This window comes from Cavia porcellus, unplaced genomic scaffold (genome assembly GCF_034190915.1).
Source record: "Cavia porcellus strain 051 isolate PalLab524CR breed Dunkin Hartley unplaced genomic scaffold, mCavPor4.1 scaffold_10, whole genome shotgun sequence".
Lineage (NCBI taxonomy): Eukaryota > Metazoa > Chordata > Mammalia > Rodentia > Caviidae > Cavia > Cavia porcellus.
In genome coordinates this window covers 56477494-56494083 of record NW_026947493.1, presented here as the reverse complement: position 1 = coordinate 56494083, position 16590 = coordinate 56477494, and the positions used below count along the sequence as shown (strand labels likewise).

The 16590-nt window shown below is 37.8% G+C and overlaps 1 long non-coding RNA gene across 1 annotated transcript; it reads right to left on the bottom strand.

The window, feature by feature from the left end:
• Positions 1-10068: 10068 nt before the first annotated feature.
• LOC134477906 (uncharacterized) lies at positions 10069-15390 on the bottom strand. The gene is made up of 3 exons (XR_010050205.1): positions 14577-15390; positions 13664-13801; positions 10069-10387 (listed from the first exon to the last, which is right to left on the bottom strand). It is a non-coding gene; the product is annotated as an uncharacterized LOC134477906 (long non-coding RNA).
• Positions 15391-16590: the final 1200 nt, after the last annotated feature.

Sequence of the window (16590 nt, the reverse complement as noted above, 5' to 3'; positions counted from 1 at the left end):
TGCTTGCCTTCCTCTTACATGACATATTATATTTCTGGGTACGTGTTCCTACCTTAAGCCACAGTATGGATATGTCAATCATGTAACTTTTTGCAATTTAATTAAAATCTTTTTGTGGTTCAGAAATAATTGATGTTATTTCAAACTGAAGAATCTGGATGTATAGAAACTGGAGAGTTTACTGCAGCTAATGAAAGTCAAATGTATAAGAGTTCAAATCTAATAGAAACTATACTCGACCAGATATGGTGGTATATATCTATAGCCCTAGCTCCTTGAGCGGCTGAGGGGGGAGGATTGCTCATTCAAGGCCAACCTGGGCAAATTTGTGAGACCTTGTCTCAAAATAAAATAAAAAGGGGAAAACCAGACTTCAGCCCATTCCAGAGCACAGGCTGGGAGTCAAGAAGAGCCCATGTCTTCCTGCCTCGCCTCCCCCTGTAAGTGACCATCTGATCTGGAGAAACACAGGTTGCGATGATGGCTATTGAAGTAAAATGCAACCTAATGCTTGTAGTGTTTAGTGTTTCAATGACTTTGTAAGCTGCTAGTTTGATCATCTATTCAGAGGATAACAATATGTAATGTAGTGTCTACGGAAGATCTCCTTCTGAAGGTGGTGGCCATTTTTAATTCCCTATGATCTTGTTTTGAAGCCCTGTATCATTTTCACAGTTTTGTAGGGTTGGGTTTTATTCTGGTTTGTTTTATTTGATTTTATTATATCTGAAGGCCTGGGCAGCTATTTCAAAAATAACAATATTTTATGGTAGCCATTTTGAATTTACTATTTTCTTGTTTTGAAATCCTTTATTGAACTCATTGTTTTGGTTTTATTGGTTCTATTCTGTTCTGTTTTGTTTTTTACTCCTCTTATTTTTCTGCTTTCTGTTTTTGTTTTTCTGTTTTCATTTTTACTATGTCTGAAGGTATGGGCAGCTATTTTGAAGACAACAAGAGGTATTATGGTAAATGTTGATTTTATATTATCCTGTTTTGAAGTCCTGTGTCACATTGTTTTATTTTACTTGGCTTTAACTTCTTTAAAACAAAAATTACAAAATAAATAAATAAATAAAAAAAGGGCCAGGAATCTAGCTCAGTGGTAGAACATTTGCCTAGCATGTGTGATGCTCTGAGTTCAACCCTAATACCAGAAAAATAAAAACAGAAAAAAGAAAAGAAAAAGTAATTAAGCTTAATGTCTGTGCATAGTGAACTTTTCAAAGTGTCTGTCTTGATGATTGAACATGCACATTAAAGTGATCTTAAAACTATTTGAAATGACAATTAATGATATCAATCAACAACATGGTCATTAACAAAAAGAGTCACTGCTTTCAAGGCAGAAATCACACAAGAATGTAACAAAGACTGCCTCCATAGAGTGACAGGTATCTTAGGGCATGTCTTTACTAAGACTTCAAATGCTTCAAGAGTTTAAAGACTGGAGTGGGTAAGTTCTGAGAGGGGACACTGGAAATAATTTCACCAAGGGAATGGATCCTAAGTGAAAGCCAGGGTTTTAGAAGGGAATTTAGGGAAAGGCAATTGTGAGTTGGAGGAATGAATCATCAGTCATGATTGATGAAAAGAATAGTTAAATGGTAGATTTTAGAATCATGAGGTACAGGAAGAGATAATTAGACCTAACCTCCTGCCTAGGGAAGAAAGGTCTTATTAGCTGGCTTTGCAGAAAAAACAACTGGAGGTCAGCATGTTTGGAGAGGACAAGTGAGGTCACTAAATCCTTACTCCAGTGATTTTTCAAACTTTACTGCCTATGACGTTTAAGCATGTAAGTTTCTGGAGTCTACTAAGTCAGACTTCCTAAATAAGGTGGAGTGTGACATTTCTATTTTGTACAGGACTTTCAGATGGTCCCCCTGAGGGGACGCTTCACTCGGGAGATGAAGCTCTAGTATAAAAGGTGATCAAGGAACAACCTGTGCCATGTTAAGAATACTCCTATCAAACTGGGGGAATTTGCAACCACCAATTCAACCCTACAGAAAGTATTGCAGGATATTCTAAAAAAAGAAAAATACAAAGAACCCAGAAATAGGGGCGGGGAGGCCACAACGAATGGAGCAGAGAACAAAATGTAGAAGACAAACTGACAGCTACTGACAGAAAAAGAGCTCAACAGAAATGAGACAGAGAAGATTGGATGATAGGAACAGCTTTTTTTTTGGAGAAAATGACATCTTAATAGGTAATGCTGATTTAGTACCATCTTGTTTTGAAGTCTCATCTAGCTTTTGTTCTTCTGTCTCCAATGGTCTAAACAGGTTGTATCTTATTGGATTTTGTTATGTACGATAGTATAAGAAAAAACGTTTTAAAGACAAGGAGATTATACAGAGACCATTGTTCATTTTCTGTTAGTCGATTCTAAATACTCTATAATGCTGTCATTCTCTTAAATGGATTTACATTGTTTTGATATACTTAATGCTACAGTATATGAAGTTGTACTCAAGGACTTCAGGGAGGGAGTCAATATGGTAACTATTTTTGGGTCAGGATTATCTGGTGGTGAAACACTATTCTGCTTAAATGGATATGTTTTGATCTACCCTGTTTCGCTGTTATGCCCTCTTTTTTCTCAATCTCCACTCCATTATTTACTTTTTTATTTTTATCCATTTAATTAAAGGGAAAAATATAGCAGGATATAATATAGTAACCCACTTTGACTTTCTATTATCTCGATTTGAAGCCCTGTATTACTCTCACCATCTTGTTTTTGACTGAGGTTCCTCTATTCTGTTTTGCTGGATAGTATCAGGTTCGAAAGTTTAGGCATCAGCTGAGAAGATAATGAGATTCATTAAAACACCCATTCTCGTTGACTTTTATCTACTTTTGAAGACCTACAATATCTCCAATGTTTTGGTTTTGTCGGTTTTATTCTTTACGGTTTAGTTCAATTGTACTACAACTAATGATATAGGCAATTCTATTATAAATAGCGGGAGGCATTATGGTAACCATTGTTGATCACCTTGTATTATGTTTTTATATTATCTATTATGTCCACCCTTTTGACTTGACCGATTCTGTTCTGATATGTCACATTTGGTTTTACTCTCTTCCAAAAAAGCAGTAAGAACCGTGGGAGCAATGAAACCCAAAATGTGTAATAGACACTGTACAAAAGAGAGGAAAAGAAAGTGCTCTAAACTATATAACTGCATGTATATTTAAATGAATAAGATAGAAAATGATATCACAGAGTTTTATTGGATCATTGAACAGAACTGTTTGCAGTATCATTGTTGGAAAGTCCACTCTACAAGCTTTAATTTTGTGACTTGAACAATTATTTCTAAGATGGCAATATGTAATCCATTAACTAGTGATTTCCTACTGCGCATTTTTTTATTCTGTAAATCTGTATAACTTGTACCCCTTCACTGTTTTTTTTTTCTTTTCTTTTCTCCTTAAATAAAAATTAAAAAAAAAAAAAAAGAATACTCCTATCAAGTTTGTTCAACTCCAGACAGATGAACAAATAGCTGGTTTATCTCATCATTTGTATTCTTTATCCATTTTATTCTAGATTTTAAAGCTTCTTTCATAATGGAGGTCTGCCATCAGCAGAATTTGAGGATGTCCATTCTTAACTGAATCTAAGCCACTCACAGACAGCACTGGTGACAATGGTCCTGTGGGAGACCGGGAGCACTGGAGAGGACAGAAGCCATGAGTCAAAGGCGTGGATGTAAGCCCTACCTTTGCAATTTTTTGGTTGTGGATACTTCGATAAACCTACACTTTAGATTAAATAAGGAGGCCAGTAAGACCTTCACCAATTGTTTCATCTCACCGTGGAAGGGACCAAATAATATGGTTGAGAAGTTCCCTAAAACTATAAAGACCAACACAAGTTTTAAAATATTATCATAAGGGTTAAATTTAACATGTTATTTAATAACTATTAAGTACCTACGACAAGTAAGCCACTGTAGCAGTTATAGGGAAGTAGAATCCTCAGCCTGCTGTCAAGGGAGAAAATCCCACACATGAACTATGTATACCCTTTTCCAGTCATTGCCAGTGATCATCGTTGGGTCTCTGAGACCCATCGTTGGGTCTCAGAGAAAAGCACCACCCTCAAAAAGCAATACCCTGCCTGATTCCTCCTCTCAGGTTAAAAGCCAGGACAAGCAGCTGAAGGGATTTTTTTTTTTTTCCTCCTGTTGTGTAGCTTGAGGTGTCTGCTTTGAAAGTCCTGCTTTTTGGAAACGGGTAAGGAAAGCCTGAGTAAGACCCTAGGAAAGGAAACAGGTGGCTGGTGTACCTTACTTGGGATGAGACTCTTCTGGAAAAAATTGTCTTTTTGAAGTTTTTGCATTTCCTAGTTTATCTCATGAGAGAAAAGTTCCCAATATTGGGTGGGGAGAATGTATGTTTGGCCTGAGTGCTTCACTTAATATATGTTGAGGGCCCAGAGCAGAGAGAATGGTAACTACATAGAAAGTTAGAATCAAATCCAGAGAGGAGAATGGATCTAGAACATGTCTGCAAACAGTGCCAATCAATGTTGGATCAGTATTTCACAGAAGCAAGACAGCTATTCGCCTTGTAGGAGCTAAAAGGGGCCTACATTCTTTAGTACAGCAGATGGCACATGATGACATGTCGGCACAGGAGACATTAAACACACACACACACACACACACACACACACACACAGCTTAACAAACCACAAAATTCAAGTCAGATCACTTCTGGTTTCCCTTCTGTATCCTATTCCTCCTTTATTTGCTTTTCTAGGACAACTAGAAAATTAGTAGCTTTCTAATTTGTTCTCCTGATCACTTTGCCAGACATTCCTTACACCAAGCTGCTCCGCCGCTAGAATCATCCTGTTCAAACTTTATCCTGCGACAAACTCCCCTATCACAGAGTGACTCATCTTGAAGATAAATACCTTCGCATTAACGTCTGCTCCAGACCCTCTCACGCTGCTCATCTTCAAACAGAGACACGTTATACACTGGTCTCAGCGCTGTAACACTAAGCAGCGAAACCTGTTTTTCTGGCCTACGTGTGCAAGCTCACCCTGCTCCTTCCCCACCTCTTCCTGAACCACACCCTGTAGTGCGTCCCCTTCCCCCCACTCCCCTCCCCCCAGTCCTGTTCATTTAGCTCTCAGTTAAGGTAATACTTTGCATTCTCTGGGTGGACTCAGTCTTTCCGTAGTTAACTCTGTATGAACTGTTTCTAGGTTGCAGTGCGATTTTTCAAGAACTAGTGACTGAGCAGTCCGGCCCCAGGCAAATGTGCGCTTGTCTTGCTCTGTTTGGAGGTAGAAAAGACAGTCCACTCGTATTCTTGCGCTCTTCTCTTTCTATGGATATTTAAACAATAGAAATTATAGTAATTACAAGGAATCTACTGCAAAAAGAAATTCATCTTTCATACTTGCAAATTCTTTAAAGGTCTCCTGCTGAGTTTAAGCAAAAGGTCTGAACTGTTACTGTTACTTTCTTGAAAATTGTTTCCAATTATTTTTCTTTTCTTATTCCCACTTAAAACCCAGCAACATCTAACAGCCTTTGTCTAAGAGGTACAGTCCATTAAACCAGTGGAGTCAGAACTGTTTTAAGTGATAACTAAGAGTGTAATGATTGTTTTTGTAGGATTTTCAACTTTGACTCCTTAACAAATCACATAAACTGTGTCTTCTGTCATCACTAGATTTTTTTTTTTCAGTGCTGGGTTAAATCTGGGCCCTCACACGTGCTAGGCAAACTTTGTATCCTGAGTATATTCCTAGTCCTTTGTATTTTATTTTGAGACAGTGTCTTGCTAATCTTCCCAAGTTGGCCTCAAATTTGTGATCCTTCTGCCATAACTTCCTGAGTATCTGGGATTACAATATGCATCATTGTACTTGTGTGGTCATTGGATTCTAATATAGCGGACAAGACCTAGATAATCTGTTTCATTGTTGTTACTAGTTTAAGTTTTCCAAATGATGCTGGTGTTGAGCCATGAAATTAACAAGTCTCATCTGTTTATGCAGCTTCATCTGAAAGCTTTCCTCTACTCTAATTCCCATCACTCAAGCAGGTCCTTTTTTGGATTAGTTACTGTTCAGATTCAGCAAGCCTCACACACCCTAGAAGGTGAGCAAGTGGAAAAGTGATGATCTTGCTTTCTGAACTGGAAACACAGGCATTGCATGGTCCAAGGGAGTTCCCCTAGATTTTGAGCAAATGAGAGAGGAGTTAGAAAGGGGCTCTGATGAAATCAATTAGATCAAAGAGAATTCTTTGTCCAGTGTCAGGTGGTTTTGTGCATAACATGCACTTTATAATGAACAAATTAGTAAGTGCTGTGGTCATCTGTAGCTGTTCCATCTCGAGACCATCTCTTAAGAACAATACATTGTGAGTGAGACCTTTGCCTTTCATCTTGACCTCTGTGTTTTTCAAAATCTTTCTGTGGTTAAGGCAATAAAATTGCAACTCAGCTATGCCTTGGTAATTACATGAGGACAGTTCTGAGGACTAATTATTTCATTTACTTAAGCAGAAGATGGACAATTACCTGAAAGGCAATCTTGGGTTCCTGTCTAACTAAGTATCTAACTGCAGGGATGCTTTTGCTGTGTCAGAACCTTCTGCTCAGCCCTAGGTCTTCATGGCTTTAGAGGAATGGAACCTCCAAGAATATATTAACAAGTTCCCTGAGCTGGCCAGATGATTAGTTCAATGTAAGAACCACTTGTTTTAAGGGTCTCTTGCAGGGGTGGTTGAAGTCATTGTTCCAATTTTATGTACAACTCCAAGGGTTTTTGACTCCTGCTCAAAGGAGAAAGCATGTTTCACCAGTCCCAAAGGTGTTTCTGAAACAGATGGCCCATGTGTCTCACTACTCTGTCTCTTGTTTGGCAAAAAAGTGGGGAGGATGAGGAGAAAACACGACCCATTTGTGAGACTCAACAGTCACCTGTCCAGGTCCTGCCAACAATGCAACTGCCTGCCTCAAGACAAGGGAGTGACTTCAGGGACAGAGCTGGCTTCCTGCTGTCTGGCTTCTTGAAGGCCAGAACTACACACACCTTCATGATTTCCCTTGAGGAAATCAAGGTGAACTTTGCTTGCCTCACTTTCCACAATTTGATTTGAGGTCCTACTTGTATATTTTTGCTAGAATTGTTCTGAAAAACAATTTTGTTTTCTCCATGACTTTCAATACTCAAGTATGCACAATATTGTCCCATACCAAATCCAGGTTCCTCTGCAAATGATTTAAGGCCATGGATCACGTAGCCCTTTGGAATTTCCAGCTTTGTCTTCTGTGGTGACTCATGAATGACCAGCTTATATACGTGACAGCTTGAAGAAACATTTCTGCCTACAAAGTCCTTTCCATGACCATTTGATAGACTCTTCAACTTTCAACCCTAAACTAAAGCTTGATTCATCCTGTAAAGACATCTTTGACCTTTCCAAGTAGGTTTATTATCTCCTCTGAATCTTATACGTACCTCTGTGAGAGCATTTTACTATTCCATATTACATTTATTTTAAAGTCTATTCACAATACCATGCTTTAATAATATTATTAATAAGAATAAAAATCATAGTGGCTAATCTACATCCATTAATTATTGCAAGGTCTTGTGCTTTATGCTTTATAGGAATGATACCCTTGATTTCTTTTAAAATCTTTAGGAATAGGTACTATTAATAGAAAAGAGTAATTTAATGCTGGAAAATATCTCTGTTGAAATTAGGTATTTCTTAGTAGACACTTTGTAAACATTTACTGAACAAATAAATAATTGATGTATAATGAATGAACAAAAAATGATGCTAAGTTTTCAGCAAAATCGCCAATTAAAAGCTGTGGATATTGCTACTTATAAAGTGGTCAGCAGGGATTCCTGAGAAGTATTTCTGCTTTCACGGAGAGCAAAACAGAAGTGCTAGGGGTGACTTTTTGTTTTCTCTGAAAATTACTTCTTCAACAGTGAGCTTCAATAGGAAATTTAGACATATAGAAATAAAATACATATAGGAAATGGTATAGAGAAAGTGATCTTAAAAGCCAAGTCAAGGGAGAAAGTGTGGGGCCACGTGTGGTTATTGTGACCTGGTCACGGCTTGATCGCTCAGTAGTTCCCCCACCCAGTGGGTGAGGCCATTCCATTCACCCTGAGCCCCAGCCTTGCCTCTACCCTTAGAACAAGTCCGGTCCTGCCTGAAAAGCACAGGTTCTGAGTCCTGCCTCAAAGACAGCACCCTCTTGCCCTCTGACCTTGCAGCAGAGCATCCATAGCGTTGGTGTCCTAGTTCTTATAATGGGGCTTTCTTTCTGCTTCTCATTTCCTCTGTGAGCTAGATTCAGTGATGAGATGGGTGTCTTAACCCAATAGTTGATCTTCATTTGGTTAATCAGCTTCCCGGTCAAGTTCCAAGAAGCGCCTTGAAACCAAGAACCCCCTGCCTGCCTGGGAGGCCTACCTGACAGCACACCCCACTCTCTGAACATGCTTGTCTGCTCACGTGAAGGTACCATCTCTGGCACATCATTTAGTGAGTGATAGCATCTGGCTGAGTTTAAAATATCCATCAGTATCTGTCATGCTCCATTTAGTTTGTGCAGGTGCTAGACAGGAAAGCCAGGGAATACAGTGAGGACCATAGTCCTGCATTTCCTGGTGTTTGATGCTGGTATTAGCATAGACAGTCCTTTTAGGAATGCAGTGTTATTTGTAATTTACTCTCTTGGTTGCTGGGGAGGCTGGGTAGAGGAACATATCAGGTTCTTAAGACCAAGTTAAAGAAAATCTAAGGTAATGCTTATATGTTTCCAATACAAATGGTGAAATTTATAACCATAGTCATTCCTAACCCTGGGGTGGGGAGTTGGTTCTGGGACAATTTCCACTGCAGATACAAATCTATGGATGCTCAAGTGTCTTATATACAATGCTGTGGAATTTCACATATAAGCCATACACATCTTACCACATAATTAAATCATCTCTAGGTTTCTTATAACACTCAGTACAATGTAAAAGCTGTATAAATATCATGCTGTTTTGTTCATAGAGTAAGGACATGAAAAAAATGTTCATATTCAAAAAAGGCACAAGGTTTTTTTTCTGTATATTTAAAATGTATAGTGGGTTGAATACATGGATGCACAACCTGTGGAGACATGGAAGGCTGACTGTACCAAAGTATACTGGACCATAACTCAGAAAAAACAAAGTAACATTGGGAAAGTAATATTTCTATGTCAAAGTGACCATACATATCAAATGAAATGGACTCTGGTTAAATTGGAATCTGTGTGGTGCTGGTTTAGTTGGTATCTAGGTGAGTTAGACAAGCTATATTAGGGTCCTATTTCCTTATAGGTAAAATAAAAAACATCATTGGAGGTCAATGATAGCACTATAATCAATGACTTATCTAATTATTTTCTGGGTTCCATTATAAAATTGTAATAACTGGAGGAATCTAGGATAACAATGAAGAGGAGTAAATTTATTAACAGTGTACCTTGTACTCTACAAAGAAAAAAGAATATTTTGGAAAAATATTAAAATTTCAAAAGTAGAGCCTATATAATACATGCGCAATTATGATATACCTTCTACATACTACTTACATATTTTGCATTTGCATTCCTAAATTATGTTATTTGATAAATAAATAGCCAGCAATTCAAAGAAATAGTGTATTTTTAAGAAGATCTGCTCATTGCCAGGCCTGGGGGTACATGCCTGTAATCCCAGCCTGCTGGGAAGCTGAGGCAGAAGAATTGCAAATTCAAGCTCAAAATAGCCACTTTGACAATTTAGCAAGACTTTTTCTCAAAATAAATAATACAAAAAAAGAAATGGGAGCTACTCAGAATAAAGACCCTGAGTTCAATCCCACCACTGGAAAAAAAAAATTGTTACTGAAGTTTTATGTTCAGATCTTTTTCTAGCTGTGAAGTTGCTTCATTGCCCTCTGTACCACTATTCTGCAATAAATGTTATTTTTTAGTCTTGAATAAAAGAATAGAAATGAGACAGAGTAACTCATTGACTTGATTTAAAATAGTTCATGTTTTGTAGTTTAGAGGAACTGAGAAGTATGCCAAAGGACAAGAGGGGGAATGAGGACAATATTTGGGTCTGATTTGTGAGAAAGCCAGAAATACATTTGCATAGTTTAGCAAGACAACTAGGGGAAAGAGCAGGAGCTGGAGCAATCACTTCCAAACTGCAGGACCAACCGCCAGCCATCAGAACCCCAGGGGAACCTGGACTGGGGAAATTCCACTCTGCGCCACTGGGAAGGCTTCAGCGCCTACCTTTGCCAGCAAATATTATTGAAAGGATGCAGATTCTTTCCTTTCTCTAAGCCTGCACAGGAAAAAATAAAACACATTTTATAAAATGCAGACACATCATAGCAAAGTGAATAGAAGAAAAAATATCTTACATAAGATGATTTCCCTAATCCAGAATTTTATTTGAGAATTTAAGGAACAAATAAGAACAACCTAGGGAATATAAGTATATTGCACTATATATGTTAGAGAAACAACACAGGTATTAAAAATACAGAGTTAATTTCAAAAGCACAGACTCCAATGTGCAAATGAATTTAGAACCACTACACAATTTTTCCCAAAATATTAAATGATTGTCCCAGAAAGAGAAGACAAAGCAAATCTTTTAAAAAATAAACTTACGTCAAAATGATGCACAAATCGTAACTCCTATACATAACGTATTCAGAAATAATTTTGAAGTTAACTTTGTTTGTATTAAGTAACATAGGTATGTGGAATTTTTAATTATCAGTATTTGACAGTAGAGGTTGAGTTTCTCCAATTCAAAGTGCTTGGAACCATAACTATTTCAGATGTAAGGGATTTTTTTCCAGATTTTTGATATTTGTATAATACACATAATGATATAGCTTGCGGATGGGATTCAAATCTAAACATGAAACTCATATTTATACTTCATGTACAGCCACTAGGCATAGCTTAAAGGTACTTTTATACAATATTTTTAGTGTGCCTGTATTTTGCTTATGACCTGTCACATGAAGGTCAAGGGTGGAATTTTCCACTTGTGCCATCATGCTGGCACCCAAAAAGTTTTTGAAGTGTTTTGCACTTCAGATTTTCAGATTGGAGCTCCTCAGCACATGAATGCAATTTTTAATGGAAAAATGTGTGTTCATATGCCTTGAAAAATGACTAATGCTTTTGTAGGCAAAATCAATTCTCCTTAGTAAAATTCTTTGCTCTAGGCACCACTAATGATCACGAAGCAGCTCCACAGTGTACCCAGCACAGAGGGTTATGAGATGGGCAAGGGGTCCCAGTGGTGCACCCTGGCATGGAAATCATAAGGCTAAGAAATACAGTCCACATTTCCTGATTACTAACTCAGATTCTATGCTAAATTTTTCTCTATGTCTGTTACCATTTAAAGGAACACCTAGGCTATTTAAATCTATCTTCGAATAACCAGATATTATTGCAGGCTTTAATTTAATTAAGCTGTCTAGTTCCCTGATTGATAAGGGATACAACACACTAGTACACGTAAAACCCTTTATAATATTTATGCTAAGGAGAATAAGCATTCTAAAAGAACCAGAATGATGAGTCTTTTCAGAAAAATATAGTATTTCAAACTTGTTTCCTATACTTCCTAATGAAGGAAATCGTCTCTCTTAGGAACCATTTCTACAAGTTCTCCACCACCTAGAAGGCGCAAAGAGGGAAAAACCACAAGGTCTTGGTTGGTCTTGAGAGAGTATTATGAGTCAAGCACAGTTCCTGCAGTTTTCATGCTTTACTGTCTGACAAGCAGATGAAAATACCCAATTGAAGGCGAGATGCTCCACCTCTTTCTGACCTATTTTGAAGAGATCTGTTTGCCATTAAGTCTTCTTAGGAGAAGTTGTTGCCAACTCTAGACTCATTTTCTTTTTCTTTTTGCAGAAAATCATGAATACTAATAGATGTACATCACGTTTCTTATTTCCCCATTCAATTATTTTACCTTTCCAAGCCAGGTTTTTCACGATTTAGGCTCAAAAGTTGAGTTCTTAGTCTGGCACCATGTATGTGTTCACCGACTAATGACTTCTATGAACTGAGCTCTCCGTAGGCTTCTGGCTCTTGTTCTAGTACTCAAGTTTGTGTTTTTCAGCACTTACTTTCTGCCCATGTTAACTATTTCAATTGATAGGTTCCAATGAAAAGCAATCTAATTTCAATTCTGTTTCACTAAGGAAATAGTTTCCTTCATTCACTATTGGTGGAAGTTTAAAGAACATAACTGCTTTGGGAGGCATTTTAGTAATGTACAATATTTAAATGTGTGTAAAAATCTGCACATAGATTCTACCTGTAGGCATTTATTACCCAGAAATGTATAAATGGAATAATTGGCAGCAATTTCTGAAAAATGAGAAATTTCTATTCACTAACATAGCAAGATGACTATGGAATATTACTAAGTAAAGATCAAGGATATGGAAGAGCATTATATACATAGTTTTAACTTATATAATGAATTCAATAAATTAATTTTTATATTCTATATGTAAGTTTGTATATATTCATGGAATTGTTAAAAGTTACTAGCAAGAAAATCAATGATTTTTGTCTTCTATGTTGATACAGTTTGAATTTCTGTATCAAACACTATCAAATTTTTTAAACATTGAAACTATTTCCACTTGGAGTAGAAAATTTTCCACCATGCAAAGAAGAGAGCACTGACATATTTTGACTATGGTATGCCAAGCTATAGATTTACTTCTCTATGTATGTATTTATTTATTTATTTTTGGATCTTGCTAATGGAGTTCTATATGCCTTGTTTATCTGTATGTCAAATTCTTTTTGTCTTCCAGGAAAATTTTCTGTCAGGATTCCACAAACATTTTTTTAATGCTGTTTGTGATATCTCCTGCTTGTTCATTGACTCCAATTAATCTTAAATTATTCTTCTTTATCTCATATAGAAGTTGCTGGGTGTGATTTCTCATGGTCCTTTGCTAGTTTTGATAAATCTTTCTTTTCCTAGTGGCTAACTCCAAGCTTGTCTTCAATCTCTGAGATCCTGTCTTTGCATTGGCCTAATCTACCTTGAATATTTTCAGTAGTGTTTTTATCCTCCTGAATATCTGCTTGAATCTACTTTATGAATTCCATTTCTTTCCTGTGCTGAGCTTCCATAATTTGTTCAAACTCCTCTATGTTTTTGTCTGTATCTGCTCTAAAGTCATTAAGCATGGTGTGTATTTTGGTAATCTCTATAGTTATCTGAGAGATTATTTTTAATTTCATTTTTTCCAGAGCCTCATTTAATTGCTTTGTTGTTCTCACTTCAGAGAGACCTGGTGGAGGGCTTTCAGATCATCCCACCTCACTGCCCCCTGGATTTGCCTTTGGTTAGCAGAATGCCTGAGGCTGCATTTAGCTTAAGTGTTTTCTCATTCTATTTTCTCTCTTATTTTTAGTTTAACTCCTGGGGTGATGTGTGTAAGTTGCCTATGGTGGGTTGCTTTGTTCATTGCATTTAGGACCCTTAGGTAATGACTACTTCTCTGAGCTATCTTCTAGGTGTAGCTAGTCTTTGAATTTTGAGTCTGTTGGAAGATCTTACCTCTTCACTTTTTGGAGATGAGAAGTTGTTGCTTGTTTGGCCTAGTCCTTGGTTCCTTGGTCTTGTGCCACCATGTTTTCTGTGACCCTTAGTTAATCTCAGTCATGGATTATCAGGACCAACAGCTGTTTAGAAAAACTATGAAATTTTGGCTGTAGTGATACTAATAACATCAAATACAGCTTTGAAAACAACAAACTGAGTTAACCCTTAATTTGCAACTTTTAAGCATATAAACTATATTTGTGATTATATAACAAAATATGAAACAAACCAGATAGTTATATGCAATATATAAGTCCATAATGTGTTAATTTTGCCCTCAGGGTTAATATTTAAAATGAATTAAGAAGAGAATAGAGAACTAGAAGAAGAGAAAGAGATTCAAATTAAGGTTGGAGAACAAAAAGAGATCATGCAAACTTGAGGAAACTGATATGGAAGACTGAAGGAAAAAGGAGATGGAGGAGATAAAAAAGGACAGAACCACAACCACAAAGAGTTTGGGAGCAGTGACAACACATTCACACTCATATATAAGCAATGAAGGAGAAAAAGAAAATAAATAAAACAAAAACAAAAAAACAAACAAAAAATAAACATCCCACTTCCAGGTTTCTCTCTGATTTCACTGGTAAACAACCTGTGGAGACAGAGTCCCAAATCATTCCAGTCTGTCCCAGCAAGCCAACGGTTGCTTTATGGCAGAGTAGTGGATAACCTCAGCAGGGCTGCCCTAAGACCAGACTCACTGGGCTTGCCACAGCCCAAACAATTTACACAGGTGCCCGGCCAAGAGCTGCTAGAGGAAGCCTGCAGCAGTTCTTAGTTCTGGTCTTATCCGGTCTGTCTCCAAAATGGCTCCCTGCTAATCACTCTCTCCCCATGGAAGGAGTAGGTTCTCTGCACTCACCACTGGCCAGTGCAGTCCTCCATGTCCACTGCTCCCTCTACTTCTGTGTCTCTCTGCAGAGGTGTCTGATCGTCAGCTGTCACTGCTCCCATGACCATGCATCACCACGTTTGAACAATTCCTCGCATGCAGTGAGTCCTGTCTCAGGACAAATGAACCGTGGGCCACAGCTTCCTCCTTCTTCATTGAAAATTTTCTTTTTAGAAAATTTAGAGGAAAATTCTTCTTCTCTCTCTGTGGGCTTTAATTTACACTTCGGAGTTTTCCTGGGTCCAGGGGACCTACTTCTTTTCTTCTTGTCTTCCTCACAATGCTATATTCCAGTGTCTGGACAGTGACTCTCAGGGAGACCACTTTCTCTGCTGATCACTGCTCTGCCATCTTTCCAGAAGTTCAATGTCACTAATCTTCTTAAACAATAACTATAAAATATAGTTTTCTGCTTTACAGATGAGAAAGTCAATTGTCATAGAAACTAAAGGACTTGCCCAAGGTTGTAAGCTAGTGAATAGTAGAATTTCAGCATGTCAAACTCCAGAGCTCATCTACTGTAAAATATGACTTATAAGGCAATAATAAAATTGTCACAGGTCTATTAGCCTCCACTGAATGACAATTTTAAAGTAATTATAGAATCATACAGAATGATGCTAGCTTCAGAGCACAGATTCACCGTGAAGGATCTTGCAGCTGGAAAAATAATCTGTAGATGTAAAGAATCTTGGAAAGACACAGGATAAATGCAGAAATGCACATTTCACCCAGTGAGACAAGATTGTCATCAAGAGGGAAGTTAACACCCTGATGGCAAATATAGTTCCCAGATGCTTGACATTTGTGCTTTCTTTCTGGATCAGAGTTCACTAGTTGAAGTGTCACAGCAAAAGTGCCTCCCAGAAAGAACGCTCAGTGTTTCCATGTAGTCAAAACTGTTCCTGGAGGAGTTACTCCTGTGCTTTCTCTTTATTGGTCCTGAGTGGCAGCTAGTGTCTACTGAGGCATCTGCCACCCTCCGGTGTTCTCATTTGAGCACAGGTGTCTCATGTTTTCTGCAACTTCAGGTACTCATGTTCATTCTATGTGTTCTCTCCATTTCTCTTCCCCTTTCTCTTTTATTCAATTCTTTTTCTCTTTTTTCTGTTTTATTCCTTCTCTTCCCTAACCTCCTCCTTTTTTCCTTCCCTTTCAAGCATATTTTAATTTCTTTCCTTCTGCCTCTTCTGCTGCTCTCCTCCTCTCCTTTTTTCATCTTCTTTTGGTGGTATTGGAAATGGATTCCAGCATCTCACACTGAGCTACATTTCGAGCAGTCATCTACTTGTTTTTTATTTTGAGATAGGATCTTGCTAAGTCACTAAATTGTCCAGAGTGGGCTCTGGCCTGCATTCCAAGCCTCAGGCTCGCAATGTGCTGGGATTACAGGTGTGTGCCACCACACCCAACTTTAACATTTGTTCAGGTGTTTACTGTAGATCAGAAAGTGTGCCTATGGTTTGACAGAAATACTCTGGAGGTACAATTCATCTTTCAAGAAGCTAATAGGCTGGAGTTAGGAACAGTCACAGACAGTCTGGATGGGCAAGGTGCTGTAGGATTGTAGAGGATCGTGGTTCTGGGGAAAAATGAACTGAAATGTCATGTTTCTTAAACCTAGTTATATGTTAAACCTTTGCAAAGCTTGAGACTAAAATCTACTCTGTTTATTAATTGAAGGTTCTAAGATTTTTGGAAGTAGTAAAGCAGATTAATGTAAACAATGACAGATTTAGAAAACCTGGATATTACTTGCAGTTCTGCCATTATTGATTGTTTCTGGTTTCCCTCTAGGCACCCAGGTGAGTTACTCTGTGTGGTAGAATGGTACCGCTCCCACCCCACTTTGCACAGCAGTCTAAGGCAATCTGCTGCTTTGGGAGGTCTTACAGTATTCTGTGGATTTGTTGTTTCTGAGGTACTGGAGATTGAACTCAGAGCCTCATGCATACTAGCAAGCATCCTATCTCTGAGCCACATC